At 50.7% G+C, this 18947-nt stretch overlaps 1 long non-coding RNA gene across 1 annotated transcript in view; it reads right to left on the reverse strand.

Annotated features, from left to right (window-relative positions):
- LOC125611716 overlaps positions 1 to 18947 on the reverse strand; it is a 100713-nt gene that overhangs the window by 64546 nt on the left and 17220 nt on the right. The window lies entirely within an intron of this gene.

Genomic DNA, 18947 nt, shown 5'->3' on the forward strand with positions numbered 1-18947 from the left:
GTGGTAAAGAAAAAGGGAGGAGAAACTTGGGACTGCGACTCATCTGGTGGCAGGTTTGAATTCTGCAGTTTCAGAGGATCCCCCAGCCTATGGCAGCAAGGACAGGCTGAGTGGCATGTCCCCGACAGTCCATTCCCCTGCCCACCTTCCACTCTCCCTGGACTGGTCTCAGATACTGTGCAGTAGACTGTCAGCACAGTAAGCTGTGGGGAACGAACACTCTGCGACATGTGAAGTTAATTCAAATGGCCCGGCATGACACCTGTTCATGCTACCCATCCTCATTTGCAGTAAAAGATTTAGCTAATAAAATTCAGGAAAAAACAATAAAATTACATATAAATCTATATATTCAAAAGTATCTTTCAAAACATCCACAGGTAGAATAAAGGACATTTTTATGTGTAACACCTAAAATCTAAATTCCTCCGCATGGTAACATTGACCCTTTAGGTCACATAGAGTGGATTTCTAGCTGTGTTTCAGCCCAGCACTTAAAAAATACAAGTTTCCCATACCTAGAATTCCCAGTTTATCTTACTTAAACCACACTACTCACATTAACATCTAAACAACCTCCAGGATCAATGAGGGGCTTCCCTGGAAAAACATCATGAGGTCAGTATAATGAGCCTACTGCCAGAGGGAAGCTTGCTCTGCACAACCTCACTGCCCCAGGGACGCAGCCTGCCAGGGAAGGAGCACCCGACCCCAGAGTGCTTCACCGTTCACGAGAACCGCTCAATGAGGCCCCTCAAGAACGTTAGGCAACCAAGACAACGAGCTCTGCTTTGCCTCAGAAAACACCCTGTATTTCTTCAGAGATGTGTGTTCCTGTGTCATTTATGGCTCTAGACTGATCCTCTGAATGCTGCGGCTGCCTCCAAAATGTCACAGCTGAAGTGTGCTGAGACCAGGTCAAGGGGCCACCTACAGAACAACCGCTGCTTAGACATGCTCTGAGCTTCCCGTGTGCAGCCTGGACCAGGCGGATACAGCACCACCTCTTAGACATGCCCTGTGTAGCCTGGACCAGGTGGAGGAGCCACCCACAGCAGCTCCACCTCTTAGATATGCTCTGTGATTCCTCTATACAGCCTTGGCCAACCACATGAACTATGTATAACAGAATCACTTATTAGGCAGAGTGAGTTGCTGATAGTTGCAGCTAATTTTAAAATTGAGTGTTTTCAAAATTATGCTTGCGATTCCTTTAACCATTCATTCCACACAGACCATGTTCTTTTCTATGGAGTCCTGTCTCAAGGAGTCAGCAGAGGTTTATCTTACACGTTTCCTCTGACTGCTGTTTGGTTGCGTGGATTAGTAGGATAGTTTGGGGCACCATAAGTGTGAGTCAAAAGTGAATTTAATGTGACCTCTATATTTTTGAAACCTGTAGTACTATTTAATAAGCAGTGCAATTAGTTCTCACATTAGATTCTCTGTGTCATTCTTATTTGGACTCCATTCAGGTCCATGCTGACGTGTATATTTAACGTAGAGCATTGGAATCCCTCTCACGCCAGGCTGGAAAGGTGACTTGACAGCCCACTTCCGCCTCGAGCCAAGATCTGGACACTAATTTGGATGGCTGGAGACAGTGGTATTTAACCCAGTGACGAATGAGTCTGTAAATGACTGGCTGTCTGTGTCTCCTCCACACTCGGTGCTATCTCTTTATCTATTCTCAAACACACCTGAACAGGACAGTTAATCTCACAGAGGCCACACCCAGGGAGCCATCCGAACAGTGATGCCATTCCCATCTCTCAGGAGATGACCCTTTCTAGTTCCAGACTCACATTTCCAGTGGCTACTTGACAACTGTACTTGGTGAATGAACATGTCACTTTTTGCCCTGGTTCTTGCTTTTCAAATGATGGGGTTATTGGCGTGTGACTGACTTGCTGCTCTGTCTACGGTGTGAAGCTCAGTTTGTGTGTGCACCCAGGAAAACACCACCACCATCACCTTAATGAAGACGTCCTTGGCTCCCAGGAGTGGGCCATGCCCCGGATCACACCGAGGCACCCAGGGCAGTTTCAACTGGAGACTCGAAGTGTGTCCCCATCTCAGCGGCCCTGCGGCAGCAGGTAGGGCTGCCCTCCCCCATTGCTGAGCCCCACCCGTGCCATCTGTCAGCGAGCCCCATACCTGAGTCACCCAGTCCTCCTTCTTGCCGTCCACACCAAGGTGGCTCGCAACTGCTCTCCAGGTCCACCTACTCCTTGCCATGCCCACGAGGCCAGCTGGGCTGTGGTCAGTGCTACCGACTTCTGCAGCACCTCAGTCCTCTCTGCCCCACCTCCTCACCCAACACGTGCTGGCAGGCAGCCTCGGGCACTGACTCGCCCACTGCCCACCTCCCCCGGCCACCCCTCCCGCTATCCCACTCCAGCGCCACCGACTTTCAGTCTCAGAACAAGAAAAGCCCATTCCCACCATCCTGCTGCTGCACCGGCTCTCGCCCAGGCCTGGACTGCCCTCCAGGTTAATGTGGTGTCTCCCACTCGTCACTCACACCCCAGCTCAAGTGTCCCTTGAAAGAATCTGCCCCACTTAACTCCTTCTGCTTCCAGTCGCAGTCAAGCCCCTGGTCATTCTGCAGATATCCTCAGCATATGGACCACGTGCTTATGTTCTCACAGGGTCATCGAGAACCTTCTGGAACCCCTTCCCTCCTCCAGGTCATGCCCTGCTGTGCTTCTCTCAGCGCCCCCCGTCCAACTCCATCCTCCTGCATGGAGAGAATGTTTCCCAGGGTGACAGAGGGCTGGGGATCTCACTGAGGTCGATAGCCAGGGCTGGTGGTGCTACTGAACAGCATTTGTTGTGGCCTAAACAAAGACACATGATCTAACTAATTATAATATGCTCAGCTCTCGAATAGTAAATTGCTTTATTGTGATGTTACAATTTCAAATCCTCATCCCTTACTGGGAACAAAATTAAACACACCGAGGGCTGTTCGTCTCTCCTGCGCTCTGCCTCTACCCTGTACCTTCCATCATTCTCCACTGTGATTAATGGGTTTAATTTACTTTCACTAGGATGTGCAGGGTTGGTAGACGGGAAAGTGAGACTGTTAAAAGCCTCTTAATTAGACTAATAATGCCAGATCTGCACACACTAACAGGGTGCACTATTAATTAGCTTGTTTTAGGTGGTCTCTGAGTATTTCAAAGCTGAAATAATCTTGATGCTACCGGGAGATCTGCTAGGTTGACAAACAGTGTGTCATGGCACAACACTTCAGAGAAAGGCCTCCGGGCTCTCAGTGTGCGGAGTCATGCCCTGAGGTTGCCCTGCAGGCCCATGGGGCCTGCTGCCCCCATCTCTGCCTTCCTGCCCATCTGCATGGACAGTGCATCCTGCCAGTTGGCTGATCTTGGCTGGTGGGAGCCCAGCAGATCAGGCTACAGGAGCTGAACCCCATCTACAGAGAACAGGTGCCAAGACCCCGGAGGCTTCCTGAAGCCACAGACAGTGCTCAGCCCTCTAATTTGCAGCCTTGACATCTTTACTAAGCACTTGTCATGCGCTTGGCTCCAAGTTGGCAGTTTGAGATGTGACAGCAAAACTTGTGTGAATTTTTCCTTCTTCACAATTTCCAAGCCCAACGTTCTTCCTACTGTGGGTCTTGGCAGTCTCAGCATAACTACTATAAGACTTGGCAGCTTCTCTTTGGCACATCGGAATAGGCCATCATCACTAGTCTTGTGCTTTGGGGCCATTATTAGGTAACAGAAGGACGTGTGAACAGAGGCACCACCGTGATAACATGACTGTCAGATGACTAAGACAGTTGCACAATTACTAACGGGTGAGTAGGGTATACAGGATGGATATGCTGACAAAGGATGATTCCCTTCCCAACAGGATGGAGCAGGTGGCACAAGATTTCTCTCTGGCACTCAGAATAGCACCCAATTTAAAACAAGAATGGTTTACCTCTGGAATTCTACATTTAATATGCTTGACCACAGGTAAATGAAACTGGGAAGTGAACCTGCAGATTAGTGCTCCGTGGGGTTTATCCCCTGGCCTCCTTGAGACTATCAGGTTGTGTGTGAAGCAGGCTGTGTCCTTGCACTGGGGTCACTGTTCCTCTGCACTGGGTCACTGTTCCTCAGGACGACAACGCCCTCCCTCTGGGATCTGCCCGTATTTCTCTACCCCTGTCTCTGCGGACCTTGGGGTGGCTCCCCACACCTGGGCCCAGGCCACAGTGCCTTCTACCTCACCTGAACACAGGTTCATCTGGAGAAGAACGCACAGCACACAGCCTACCTTGAGCTGGTTCCTACTGGGCCCCTATCGAGGCCAAGGCTCGATGCATCTTGTCACGTTTAAATCTTCACACATCTCACTACAGCTCACTAAGTCATCATTATACATGAAATTGGAATGCACTGCCGCAGACTCGTACTCGCACAGAACATGTTGTGGTCAGCGTCAGGCCCCCATTCTCCCCTTTCTGCCCACCCCAACCCTGTGGTCCCCTGATTGCACTCCAACACTCTCCCCTCTATTCTCACGAGTTCCTGTTTGTCAGCCCTTTTTTCTCTCTGGCTTCCACATGTCAGATAAAACACTCCACCCTTGACTCTCTGGGTCTGGCCTGATGTTCCCCGTCCATCTGTTTTCCTGCAAATGACCTAATGTCATTCTTCTTTATGGCTGAATGAGCTCCATGGTGCAGGCCCGTCACATTTTCTTTATCTGTTCATCACTCGACGGCACCTGGGTGGTTCTGTGGCTTGGCTGTGGTGGACTGTGGGCCTGTACCACTGCAGTAGGCTGATTTCTAAACCACATTGGTACTCTGTGAGAGGAGGGCACAGGTGTGCATGGTCTATGAAGAGCGCACTAGAAATCTGTCGAGGTCACAGACTGATGATGGATTCAGAGAGAGTGTGGGAGGAATGTCTGCTGGAGCTTGCAGCTTGAAAGAAGTGACAAAAGAAAACCAGGCCCCACCTGATCCCCCAGGGGCCCCAGTGGTCTCCTCTGCCCGGCACAGTCTCTGTGCCTGTGCTTCCTGTTAGAGCACACACTGGTGAGCTACGTGTAAGGCCCGGCACGGGACACACTCAGAGCCCCTCTCAAACACCAAAAGCAGCCTACAATCTTGAGCTTGGGGAGGCAACAACTCCAGGCAGAGCAGGGGAAACAGACAATCTTCAGAGCAAGAAGCAACCATCCACCTTAGGTAAGCAGGGAAGGCCCGATACCTGAGCTACCAGCACCTCCTCCCTCAGCCCAGAGCCATGACTTCACGGGTTCCAAGGCACACTCGCAGAGCCGGACTCAGCGCAAGACTGGTGATCAAGCGTCACACCCTCAGATAGATGAAGCCCGGCCCCATGGCACAGCACCCTTTTCACACTGAACGCTGGAAACACGGCAGGTAAGATCTGCAGCCGTGAAACAGAGCACAGCCGCGCCGAGTCTCGCCAGAGACCACTGCATCTTGCGTACCTTTGGCGGTCTCGGGCTGCTGACTCTTCTACCTGCGATTCCTTTCTGCTGACAGGTAGGCTCTGCATGCTCTCTCTATCCCACCACTGAGCTCTAAGCAACCTCAGGTTAGGGATGGAACTGAGCCCCTTGGGACATGGAATGCACAGCCTGTAGACACACAGAGCTGCCTCTGCCCTGCTGCAGGCCCTGCTCTCCTGGCATGTACCTCCTGGCCATGTTGGAGGACGGAGTAAATGTCCTCACTTTAGAAAGTGGCTATTTTTCCAAGAAGCAGCAGCAGAAGCTGACGGGGTGGGCGAGCTGCACTTCACAGAAGGCGTGAATGGGCTTTCCCATGTCCCCGTTCCAGGCGGGGTTGGCGACTCAGGCGGGACGCAAGTCGCCATGTGTCTCTCTGAGCAGCACCACTCGGGTTCTGAAGCATTTCTAAATGAGGTGATTTTATTTTACGCAGCTTTTCTTGTAAAAATTATTGTCTTTCTGTACATCTAATTAAAATAAAGACGTAATAAAAAATTTACTGTTTTAATTAGGACATAGATCTTAAAGCAATTATCGCATCGTTAATAATTCTTTAACAGACTTTCTTGCACAAGATGAATGAAAACATTTCAGGCTGTGAAAAATCAATACACATTACTCACTACAAAGCTACATAAAGTACCTGGGCTTCGTTACCTGCTTCCTCCTGTAAACCAGGGGAGTTTGGAGGGTCATTAGTATTTGTAACCTAGTGGAACTTCACTTGAAAACCAGAAATCTTAAGTGGCACTTGTGTTAGAGTCACTTAGATGAAGAGCCAAATAGCAGTGCTACGTTAGAGAGTGACAACAGACTGGAGCCGGCCACCACCACCACGTGTCCTGATGTGAGCGAGCGGCCCAACAGCACCGAGGAGCAGACGTGAGAGTTCCTTTCTAAGTGTGCTTAAGTCCCATTTCTGCCTCACGCCCCTGGGCTCAGGCAGATGAGCCTGAGGGGGACACAGGACCCGAGACCCGAGGGCTTCTTCGGCAGTGCTTCGAGTCTGGCCTCCTCTGTCTTTTCACGTACTTCTACCACAGGAAGGTCTGGGGAGCACAAAACCACATCCCACCACACCAAAAAATAAAGTCCTGGTGATTGTTTAATCCAGACAGGAAAGGCTGAGTCGCAATAAAAAGGCACTAGGAGGAAGAAATAAGGGTTGGTGACCTAGATTTTAGTCACTGGTCCCTAGTTAACAGTTTGGAGGCTTATCTAGACCTCTACATGAGAGCAAAGGCCCCAGGCCAGGCGGCGCCCACGGTTCAGAAAGAGCTGCCCGAGGCTGGAGTGGACAGTGCCGGATGGCCATTGGTGGCCTGGGTTCTTGTTCCTGTCTGGGTGGTTTCCTGGGCTCTCAAGGGGGCAGGTGGCAGAGGAGGGTGGACACCGGATCATGGTGGGGGCTGTAAAGCCCTCATCAGTGCTGCTGGGCCTGGGGGCCGTCAGTGACGAGGAGCTGCAGGCCTTCAAGGAGGACGGCAGGGCCGCAAGGGCTGTGACTGGGAAGGAATCTGCTCAAGGAGCCTGGGAGACCTGCAGCGGACTTTTCACCAGCTTCTCAGGAGCGAGTGCTGAGGAGGCGATTTGCACTCCTCATCTCCGCCCTCCAGCGTGGCCAAGAGGGGCGTGCCGGGGGAGTGGGCCTGCAGCAGGGCTCCGGGCAGCTCTGTGTGTCTGAGCACATGCAGCAGCCCACCAACATGGGAGCAGAGTCCCTGGGGCCACCCAGGGCTGTGGCAGGGCACAGACAAGAAGAGCAGCAAGCAGCAAAGGTCACGAGGATCCAGCTTTCTCCCTTGAGCTCTAAAGGGAGGCGCGACCGACATATCATTTGTACTTCTGCCTGCCTGGCCCAGGAGACCCTTGCAGGGTTAGATACATTTATACATTTTCCTAATTACTTCCCCCATAAAATTTTAATAGATATTTTATACATTGTATGCATATTGGTATCTTGTGCATAAAAAGGGTACGATTCTCCTGTCCCCACACCTCAATCAAGTTCTGTCCCTTGGACACACAGAATGTGGGATCTGCACCATGCGTGCCACTTCCCAGGGATGGTAAATGGGGAGAATTAGGAAAAACATCTGAAATGGCCCTTGAAGATGGAGAAGAACACCTGGGGGGCCTGGGCCATCCTTGCCTGGTGCGCCCCGAGGCTGGTTTCCACGGCCTCCAGCCCCCAGAGCTTAGAGGGACCCTCGGCTGCTGACTGCACACTACCCTACTTCACCTCTCCTCTTTTCATCAGGAGACAATCAGCCTTGATTTGTTTTCATCACTTTATTTATCATCTCCTGCAAGACTGCAGCATCGATTTTCTTGGAATGTTAACAGATGAATAACTATGAAGGGTGATGGCACTGCTCAGAGTGACACTTCTCCTTCCCCGCAGGCAGCCCACTGCCAGGAGGTGGCCTCTGTAGAATCGCCTGGGGGCAGGGGGGGTGGCTGGGAACGGGCTGGGAGGCTCCTCTGCTTGTAAGTTAGAAATAAACTCAGATGGTATCCACCCCAGTGAAGGCAGGCGCAGACCCTGAGGACTCCAAGTCATGGCTACAGGCCTCACGGGGACCAAGGTACAGGAGGCGGCCCTGGACCAGGGTCCTGTGGGGAATCGGCCCCTGTGTTGGAAGCCTTTTGAGTGATGGGAGAAAGGAACGAGTGTTTCCCAGTGGTCTCATCTTTCATCTACTTTGGAAGCTTCCAGTTCTAGCAGTCCCACGTGGGCAGCCAAAGGGAGCCCAGAGCCACCGCCCAGGGGCAAAGTTCCATGGGCTCTGCAGACAGCATCCCGCCCAGCACCGAAGTCTCCAGATGCTACCTGGGCAGACAGACAGTGAGAAAACCTACTACCACCACCGGTGTCTCTCCACATCCCTATCCAGCACAGGGCCAGCCTGCGGCCCTCGGGAAGGGCCTGTGCCGGGGCTCCTGGGCTGGAGGCCTCAACCACCGACTCATACCCGTGGTTCAGCCCCAGAGGCTCAGCACGGACTCCCCTGTCCCAGCACAGACCTACTGGGGAAGAGATGTGAAGCAGGAAGCGGGTGGTAGTTGGAGTACAAATCCACATTGTTTAAATGCTCCAGAGAGACTTCTGTAGGACTTTCCAGCTGCCATAGGTTTAAGAACCATTTCTCCAAATCCTAATGGTTCTCAATTGTGGTTGCCCAGGTTCTGGTCACCTGTGAAGCCTGTGAACTGCAAGATGACCAGTCCAGAGTTTCTGAGGTCCAGGGTTTCCGTGCCGGCCCCTTCCCTCTGACACGGCCGGATGCCCCAGGAGGCGGCATGGCCTGCTCTCTTCCTGCTCGGGGCAGAGCGGGCACTCAGGGGCTCAACTCACTGCAGGCGCTAGGTCAGCCCTGGTCATCTCTACTGTGTCAGGCTGCGCCCTTGTATCTCAAGTCCTTGAGGTCCATTCCCGGGGCACCCTCTGCTTCAGGAAAGGACAGATGACACCCGGAGCAGAGCCCGGAGGTGTCCACGTGCTAGGACATGCCCAGGACCCAGACCTGTGTTAGTATTCAGTAGACAGTTCCCAGCAGAGAGCGGACAGCAGATCCCAACTAGCTAACGTGGGCAGGAGTTTTCAACAAAGCAAACTAGAAGAACCAAGCGCATCCTCCCCGACCCACTGGGCAGAACAGTTTCTCTCCTGAAACGCCCTCCTGAGGCCACAGTGAGGCAGGAGCAAACAGGATGTGTCCTCCTGCTGCTCCTCCATGAGCAGTGGGGGCAGGAAGCCAGCTCGGAACTCCAGGAACAGTGGACACAAATCAGGGGCCCTGGGGACCGTCACACCCTCCAGGGACAGGCCTAGGGACCTTCACACCCCAGCCTCTCCAGGGACAGGCCTAGGGACCTTCACACCCTCAGCCTCTCCAGGGACAGGCTCTAAGGACCTTCACACCCTCAGCCTCTCCAGGGACAGTCCTAGGGACCTTCACACCCCTGCAGGCCGTATCCCACTGTAGCCATGAGAACCGACCCCACCAGGCTCATCCCTGAAGGTCCCACCACTGATCCCATCACCAGGGAACCTAGCTTATAGCACAGAGACTCTGAGGGACAATCTAACTGCATCCAAATCATGGCACAAACTTGTGGACACAGTATCTGTGGGATTTTACACAAGCAGAAAAACAAATGAAAAAAATAAGCTTCTTCTCAGCAAAAGAAACAATCAACAAGGTGAACAGAGAGCTACATTTTGGGAGCAAATGTTTGTGGCCATATACACATCAGATAGCACATTAACCACTAATCTCCAGGATATATAAAGAACTAAAAAAAATTAACACCCCCCCCCAAAAAAAAACCCAATCAACAAATGGGCTAAGGAACTGAACAGACACTACAGACACTTCTCAGAAGAAGATATATAATCAATCAACAAATATATGAAAAAATGTTCAACATCTCTAGTAATTAGAGAAATGCAAATCAAAACTACTCTTAGATTTCATCTCACTTCAGTCAGAATGGCAACTGTTAAGAACACAAACAACAATAAGTGTTGGCAAGGATGTGGGGGAAAAGGCACACTCACACACTGCTGGTGGGACTGCAAATTGATACAGCCAATCTGGAAAGCAGGATGGAGATTCCTTAGAAAACTTGGAATGGAACCACCATTGACCCAGCTATCCCACTCCTCAGTCTGTACCCAAAGGACTTAAAATCAGCACACGATAGTAATGTAACCACATCAATGTTTATAGCAGCTCAATTCACAATAGCTAAACTGTGGAAGCAACCTAGATGTCCTTCAATAGATGAATGGGTAAAGAAACGGTGGTATATATACACAAGGCAATAGTACTCAGCATTAAAAGAGAATAAAATTATGGTATTATCCACATAGATGGAATTGGAGAATATCATGCTAAGCAAAGTAAAACAACCCCCCCAAAACAAAGGCTGAATGTTCTTTCTGATAAGTGGATGCTGATCCCTAATGGAGGGGGGGGGCATAGGAAAAGTGGAGGAACTTTGATTGGACTGAGGGGAGGGAGCATGGGCACAAGAAAGATGGTGGAATGAGACGGACATCATTACCCTAGGTACATGTGTGACTGCACATATGGTGTGACGCTACATCAGGTACAACCAGAAATAAAAAGTTGTGCTACATTGTGTACAATGAGTCAAAATGCATTCTGCTGTCATATATACCTAATTAAAATAAATAGAAAAATAAATTTTAAAAATAAGGCAGTTAGAAGGAGGAATTTATATCTTTACAACAGCAGTCATTTGGTGGAGATTCTCTGTGACACTTCTGCGTAATCAGGGGTCATTTTCATTCCCAGAAAGCGCTGAAATATGCTTCAACAGCTACCCAGATTGTGAGGACCATGGAAATCTTCCTGCTGAGTCTTGGCAGTATTAAATTTTCTTTCCCATGTCTACGTAAACGCCACAGATGCATGGCGTCTTCCAAGGAGCAATTTGTCAAGTAATCTGCGGTCAGGTCCACACACTGAAAACTGGCTCTGGACCACGTTCCAACTTCTGGCCACGAAGCATCACAGTACCCGCAAACTGAGCAGGTCACATCGTGGTATCCTTCACCCCAAGAAGGACTTTCAATTCTGGATCCTGGAAATCCCCAGTTTGCAGCTAAGAGTTTTTTCAGATATGCAGAACTTCAGCTGCCCTCCCCTATGGGACCACAGATCAAGATTTAGAGATCTCCAGACGCTTGCCATGTGGGAGGAAGTGGAAAAAAGCCCTAGAGCCTGGGCTCAGGGCTGGAGGACTCGTCCCCCTCCACCCAGACTCGCTCTGTAGACAGGAGGAGGTCAGGGTTTTCTACAGCTAGAGCCAGAGCTGTTGTTGTGTTATTTGTGGTCCATGCTCGGCTTTCAGGCAAATGGGGGAAAACGGCAGCCAGGCGGGACCATTTTGCATTTAGAAGCATCTCTAGCTTAGTTCTGGCTGTAACTCAGAGACAGTGTCCTAGATAGGAGAACGGATGGTTTAAAGAAATCCAGCGTCCGTTAAATAAATCACAGCCGATGAAGAAGGAGGTGAAGGCAAAAATAGAGAGCTCTTCTGAGGCCTCTGAGATGACTTAGCACCAACCTAAATGTGACAACCCAATTTCAAAGCAATAGCCAAGTTCTGAGCTTCAGGGCCCCAGCAAGGACACGGAGAGAAGCTGTCTTTCTTCAGTCTGGGATGAAAAGCCTTTAACAAAGCGTTCTGTACTGTATTAATTATAAGTAAATATGCTAATGGATATGAACACACAGTCTATAAAGACGGAACCCCAACTCTCCCAAACCTACTCCGCACACTGAGGTCAGAGACTTCAACTGCATGTCCTGCTCATGAGCAAAGGTGATGCAAAAAAGCTCTGTGGATATAAAAATATCTCTTCCCAGGGATCAAACTGATTTTTAGACATGATTTCACTAATTGCTTTCTTAAATCTTTCTCCCTTAATCTCACTGATTTTTATATTTTTTGAACCAGCAAGTTCCCTATTTCTTGCATATGAAGAGTTCACTTCAATTAGAATTTAAGCATCTTCTAAAACAGGGGAGCTCTATCTCCACTGACAAGGTTACCAGAGGGGACCCGGGACAAGAGAAGGGACTCCACAGTGAGAATGTTTATTTACAAACAAGCCAGGAGTCCAGTGGTTGTCCCAGAAAGACTGTGCCATAACGGACCCCCTTGTCTGAAGTACCCAGGTTGCAGCAATCAAGAACGATGCAGAATGTCTCAGTGTTGAAGAGGAGCAAAGGCAGGATACATCATTAAATAAGCTGCCCAACAAAATCATGCAGCAATCACCAGCCTCCAGGGGCTGTTTGCCAGGAGCCAGGTCAGTTTCAGACCAGACACACTCCTGATGTCCACAGTGATCAGTCTGGCCGCAGAAGGGAACCGTGGAGGCGTGATGTAGTACCAGCAAGCGCTCTCTCTGGACCATGTCCCACGGGCGGGGACTGGAAAGTGCTTCACAAGCATCCCATTGAAGGATCCAGAGAAACCAGAGAAGGTGTCCCTGCTTTCACCTATTAGGAGAAGTAGGCAATCCAGGCCCACGCACTGCACCTAAGCAGCTAGGACTGCACGTGCCAGGTGTGGTCAGGTGGCCTCAGGGTGCTCTGGACACTGGGTATGGTTTCTGTCACTGTAACTCAGCATTACAATTCCCCCTTGCTGTCTGGCTCCTCTCCACAAGGGGAACCTTTCTGCTGCTTGGTGCCCTCTGTCCAAGGCTTGTCCCCAGCAGGCCTCAACCACTGCTGTCAGGGGAGCCCTGGGCCAGGTGGCCAGGAGACAAGGCCTCGGGCAGGAGCAGGATGAGAAGTGTACTCATAGAGCCGGGCTCTCACCTCCGCTGGAGAAAGTGTGCGTGGGCACTGGAGGAGAGCTGGCTCCAGGACCACAGGGACACTTGTGTGCAGCCTGCGCACATCCTCCAGCGTACTTCAGTCATCTTGAGACGGCCCCAGCACCTGACACGAAGCCAGTGCCATGGGAAGTGTGGCTGTGCTGCACGGTAGGGAATACTGGCGAGACACGGTCTGCAGTGCTCAGGCCTTTCCCCAAATAGTTCTGTCTGCGGGTGGAAGGATCCGTGCAGGTGGGCTGCAGACACGGAGGGCCTGTCCTTTCACCTGGCTGTGGGGCGCCCTGGGGCACTCACTCCACACAACTAGCTCTGTGTTTTATCTTTGTCAATTTTCTCAAATTTCTCTTATGCTAACAATCTGAGTGTTACCTGTTAGTAACGCCTCCTCTTGGGTCCTACTTCAGACTCGATTACATTTCAGATGGCACGAGAAGAGCCAGGGAAGTTGCTTGTGATAAGGGGGACCACAGAGGGACTTTTCTCTGGGTGCTTCTGAGTCACTGAGAGGAGGCGGTGGCTGGAGAACTGAGCTGGCGGGCTCATGCCACTGTGTTCTGACATCCCTGAGGGATCGGCTACAGATGACACTCTTGCTCTTGGTCAAGTGGCTGTGCTGGGCCCTTCCCATCATCTGCAGCCTACTCCACAGGGTGGTTTGGAGCCTCCAGGGAAGTCCTGAGCCTCAGGGAAGTCAGGTCCCGTGCAGGGCTTGGCACACTCCTGACTGTCACATGCTGTGGGTTGGCCTGACTAGGGTCTTGAGGAGCAGCCCCAAGAAGTCGTCCAGGGTCAGGTGACAAGAAGCAACTGAAGAGTAATGGTCACTTTTGTGAGTTCAACACTCTATTGATTAAGTAGGGGGGAAAGAGGTGACCTGCAGAGCCTGGAGAGATGTGTGAAAGAAGCTTCTTCTCATTCCTTGCGCTTACTTCTACACTACCTCAGTCTACACAGTCATCATCTGCTCATGTCTTTATTTTGCATTTTGAAGATGAAAACAGTCTTTTCTAATGCTGAGGGGGAAACAGGGAGATAGCTCTATGATCTGGACCTCTCCCCCAACTTAGAAAAGAACGGGATCAGGTGTGCAGGGACCCCAAAATGTCATCTGTCAGATGACACTGCCCCAGTGAGAACCTAGCCCTGGCCCTGGCCTGCGCTGCAGCCGGGGCAGACCTGGCTCCTCAGGCCACGCTCAGCCCCAGCACCCTTCTCCACGAGCCCGGCACAGCACCCAGAATTGTACCTGGGATTGCACAATCGACAGCTGGACCTCGGGATGACAGTTGTTCTGCCAGAGCCTGTGGTGGGCGGCGGCCGCGGTAACTACCGCTCTCGTCAATCAGCACGAGGAAGTCAGCCTTGCCAGGAGAGGCCTGGTTATACCTGGCTCCTCTGCAGGGCGCCCTCGCTGCCCCACAGCCAAACTCCCTATGTGTGCGGCTGCGCCTGAGTTCCAGGCCTCCCAGAGTTTCAACGGTATGTGCTCAGAACTCTGCATCTGATGAGCATCAGGATCTGATGCTGGGGCCTGTCCTTTGTCCACTTTGTAGTGGAGAACTCCACAGAGGGCTCAGCCTCCCTTGGGCAGCTCCAAGTTCCATGGTGACTGTGCTCTGAAGTCGATCCAAGAACCTGGGTTAGATTGGAGGCCTGAGGGCTCCTCCTTTCCTTCCAGGCAGGACTCCGTCCTGCACTGACTCATTTACACAGAGCAGACTGGGCCACGCTCCCAGAGACCAGCCGGGAAGACTCTCCCCACGGAACTGATTCTGGAAACATCTCCCTCCTGAATACTGCTGTATTTAAAAACTAGTTACAGAGCAAGAGGTAGAATTAGAAAAACACTATTTTAAATCCCCAAATGAAATACCAGATTTAGATGGAAATCATCAATGGACAAACTCCCACATGAAAGCTACTAGTTAAAACCGCTAGATGAGCTCCGTGGTAGAGCAGCCGGGTCCAACCCGCCGGGTCCCAAAGATAAATCTAAGGAAAAACTGCTAGATGACTGAGGGTGACATGGCCCAGGTCTGTGACGGAAGAGAGCCTCCGGCCTGCAGAGCAGCAGGTGTGCAGGAGCAGAGACCTGCCCAGGCCGCGGGGAGGCCGTCTGAGTCTTACAGAGCTTGAGGAGGAAAGAGGAGCGTTTCAGTTTCAAGGCGTTGGCTGAGACACCAGCACGCGTTCACGCCGCCCTGTGGGAATTCATTCCTGCTACCTAAGAGCAGGTCCATACCCACCTCGGGGATCCACCTCACCATGACCTGTGCTCAGCACAATGGAGCACACCCCACCCTGGAGAGGAGCCGTGTGCACGTGGTGGCTTTAAGTGACGTCTGCCATTTGCTCGGGGAGCAGTGCTCAGCCAGTGGCACTCACAGTGACAGTCCTCAGTTCATGTGAGCTTCCTCCCTGGGGACATTCTGAACCCAGCTGGGAGGCAGCGGGTGCGGCCAGGGCGTGCCATCCTGGGTCTCTGTACCCCTCTCCTTGTTCATGTTCCCCATCTTGTAAAACAAAAGCCTCAAGCCCTTTAGGGAAGGGACGCACTCACCAGTGCTGCAGGTCTGCACATCTCAAGAGAAGTGGTACCCTGGAAGGCTCTTTGGCACGAGCTGGGCTGTGTTTGCACAGCTGCTCCTGAGGTGGATTCGGCCCCAAGTCATCCACCACAGCAGGAGCCCAGAGCTTGCTTCTGAAGTCAGAGCCTGTGACCTGCACACTGCCCATGCTCCGTGGAAGGAGATGGGCTTTAATTGCACTTGCTTCATTCACTGCCGCGTACCAGCACCTCTGTTCTGCGCTCCCCTCCAGAAGCAGAAACCCGGGAGGGATCCCCGGATGCTGATGAGGAGCAAGTTCACTAATGGAGACTGAATGGAGCAGTTGAGAGCTGCTGTTCTGATTAAAATGAGGAACAGCTAAGAATCCATGCCGGCAATTTGGAGGAAGCTCTAAGTATTTATTTTTAACACATTACATATCATTCGTGAAGGAAAGAGGCAGAAAACTTGTTGCCTCAATTAATTAAAAGAAATAAGCTCCGAGAGAGAGGCAGGGTTTAGCAAAGCTCTTGCATTGACATCTACCAGTGTTTCTAACCGCTGGGTTGAATCAACTGGATACTGACCATTTAGCCAGATTCATCCACCTGCTGTAACCACCCAGACGATTTAGTTTCCACATCTGAAGATTTTAACTTTACAAAACGGGAGTGTCGACGGATAGCTTTGTCACTCTCTGAGTTCTGCTTCTTCCTGTCTGCACCGTGATTTCTCCAGAGACGGGCCTTGACCTTGGTGTTTATGTGGAGACCCCAGATGGTTGTAGGCTGTGCCTGGACAAGGCTTGTGCCAGCCCCCACGCTGGGGCCTGACGGTGCTCTGCCACTGTGCTGGGTGGTGGGTCTGGTGGGAGGACTCTAGGCCCTGGAGGTGGAGACCATGATGCCTCTGCTTTTCCAGAAGTGAGTCTTCTCTCAGAACAGGAGAGGGTCCTGCAAAGCCTTGCTGCCCACCATGTTCTGGCTCTGCTGCACAGGCCTGCCTGCCCTCCACTCTTTCATCACTCCTGTGGTGGAAGAGATCTTGACTTCTCAGCTACAGAACCCTGGGCCCAGATGAACCTCCTTCTTTTATAAATGGCTTGGCCTCAGGTCTTCTGTTGCAGCAACGGAAAATGGACCAAGACGGAAGAAATGGTTGAACTCCAGGTTCTGGTAGACATGAATGAAACAACCGACTCATGTTCACCCACATGTCAGTTTAAAACATCCGACAGAAAAAAGAGAGCTGCCGGGCTCATGCTGTTTCTTTAATGTGAACAAAATCACTCACGTGGTTTAAGGCACTCACATTCTTCTGGTGGCACCAGCCTGGCTGCTGTCCTGTGGTCCAGCCCTGCTTCCAGGCAGAGTTCCTCCTACTGTCCCCCTCCTGCTCACTCCAGCTCTGGGTCAGCCACCGGCCTCCAGAGACGCCTTTGGTCTGACCCCCGGGCTTCCCAAATGCCAAGCACCCTCAGGACCCAGCCCAACGTGGTCTTCCTGAGGCCTCTCTCTTCACAAGCTTCCTGCCCCTTAAGAGACGTCACCCAGTGAGTGACAGGGCCTCAGCTCCTCTCCTGGAAGGCGGCACCATCCCCCAGTCGGGCCCCAGGGTCTAGCCTGCCCTCTGCACTCTGGTCACTGTCGCTGGTTACGTGGAAGGAGAAGCAGCCACCTCCACTGCTGGGGGAGGCTGGGGGAGGCTGGCGGGAGCCGAGGCCAAAAACAAGAGCACAGCTCCGTGACCTACTAAAGGACAGCGCTCTCTCGCAGTTCCACAATCTGAAAGCAAATTCAAGGCATAGACAGGGAATAGTGGAATTGCAAATGCAATTCACGATTCAAAGAATCCATAGGATGAAAACAGAGATACTATGGAGCTTTTAAAATGATAATTAAATCTTATATTAGACAAAGGTGCCAAGAACATGCACTGGAGAAAAGACAGCCTCTTCAACACATGGTGCTGGGAAAACTGGAAATCCATATGCAACAAAATGAGATTAAACCCCTCTCTCTCACCATGCACAAAACTCAACTCAAAATGGATCAAGGGCCTAGGAATACAACCAGAGACCCTGCGTCTAACAGAAGAAAAAGTAGGCCCTCATCTTCATCATGTGGAATTAGGCCCCAACTTCCTTAATAAGACTCCTTCGGCATAAGAATCAATAAATGGGATGGACTCAAACTAAAATGTTTCCTCTCAGCAAAAGAAACAATCTGTGAGGTGAACAGAGAGCCTACATCTTGGGAGCAAATATTTGCCCCCCACACATCAGATAGAGCACTAATCACTAGGGTTTATAAAGAACCCAAAAAGCTAAACACCAAAAACGCAAATAACCCGATCGATAAATGGGCCAAGGACCTGAACAGACACTTCTCAGAAGATAATGTACAATCAGTCAACAAATACATGAAAAAACGTTCATCATCCCTAGCAATTAGAGAAATGCAAATCAAAACCACTCTAAGATTTCACCTCACTCCAGTCAGAATGGCAGCTATTATGAAGACAAACAACAATAGTGTTGGTGACGATGTGGGGAAAAGGCACACTCATACACTGCTGGTGGGACTGCAAAGTGGTGCGGCCAAATATGGAAAGCAGGATGGAGATTTCTTGGAAAATTGGGAATGGAACCAGCATTTGACCCAGCTATCCCTCTCCTTGGTCTATACCCAAAGGACTTAAAAACAGCATTCCACAGGGACACAGCCACATCAATGTTTATAGCAGCACAATTCACAATAGCTAGTCTATGGAGCCAACCTAGATGCCCTTCAATAGATGAATGGATTAAAAAATGTGGCATATATACACAATGGAATATTACCCAGCAATAAAATAGAACAAAATCATGGCATTTGCAGGTAAATGAATGGAGTTAGAGAAGATAATGCTAACTGAAGTTAGCCAATCCCCCAAAACCAAATGCCAAATGGCTTCTTTGATATAAGGAGGCTGATTCATAGTGGGGAAGGGAGAGGGAGCATGGGAGGAATAGACAAACTCTAGATAGGGCAGTGGGGTGGGAGGGGAAGGGAGGGGACATGGGGTTAGAAATGATGGTGAAATGTGATGAACATCATTATCCATTATGAAGACACGAATTGGTGTGAACATACTTATATACAACCAGAGATATGAAAAATTGTGCTCTATATGTGTAATAAGTATTGTAGTGCATTCTGCTGTCATATACAAATAAAAATTAAAAAATAAAATAAAATGATGATTAACCCAACACTCTAAGTTTATTTGGCACTAGAACACTTCCCATTGAAAATCATTAAAGAAATGATACGACTCAAGGTGTTGCAACTACAAGTATATAATTTTTAAAAAAGGAATCAGTTCAGATCTACAAATGAAAGCCACAGCTGTTTGGGAGGAGTTTGTGGGTGGGTTGGACAGAGGTTCACTGGACGGTCCTGGGCCTGCTGCTCTGTCCCCCTCCGTGGTCCACACCTATGCCACCTGCAGGAACCCGGGGG

This window comes from Marmota marmota, unplaced genomic scaffold, assembly GCF_001458135.2.
Source record: "Marmota marmota marmota unplaced genomic scaffold, marMar, whole genome shotgun sequence".
Classification (NCBI taxonomy): domain Eukaryota; kingdom Metazoa; phylum Chordata; class Mammalia; order Rodentia; family Sciuridae; genus Marmota; species Marmota marmota.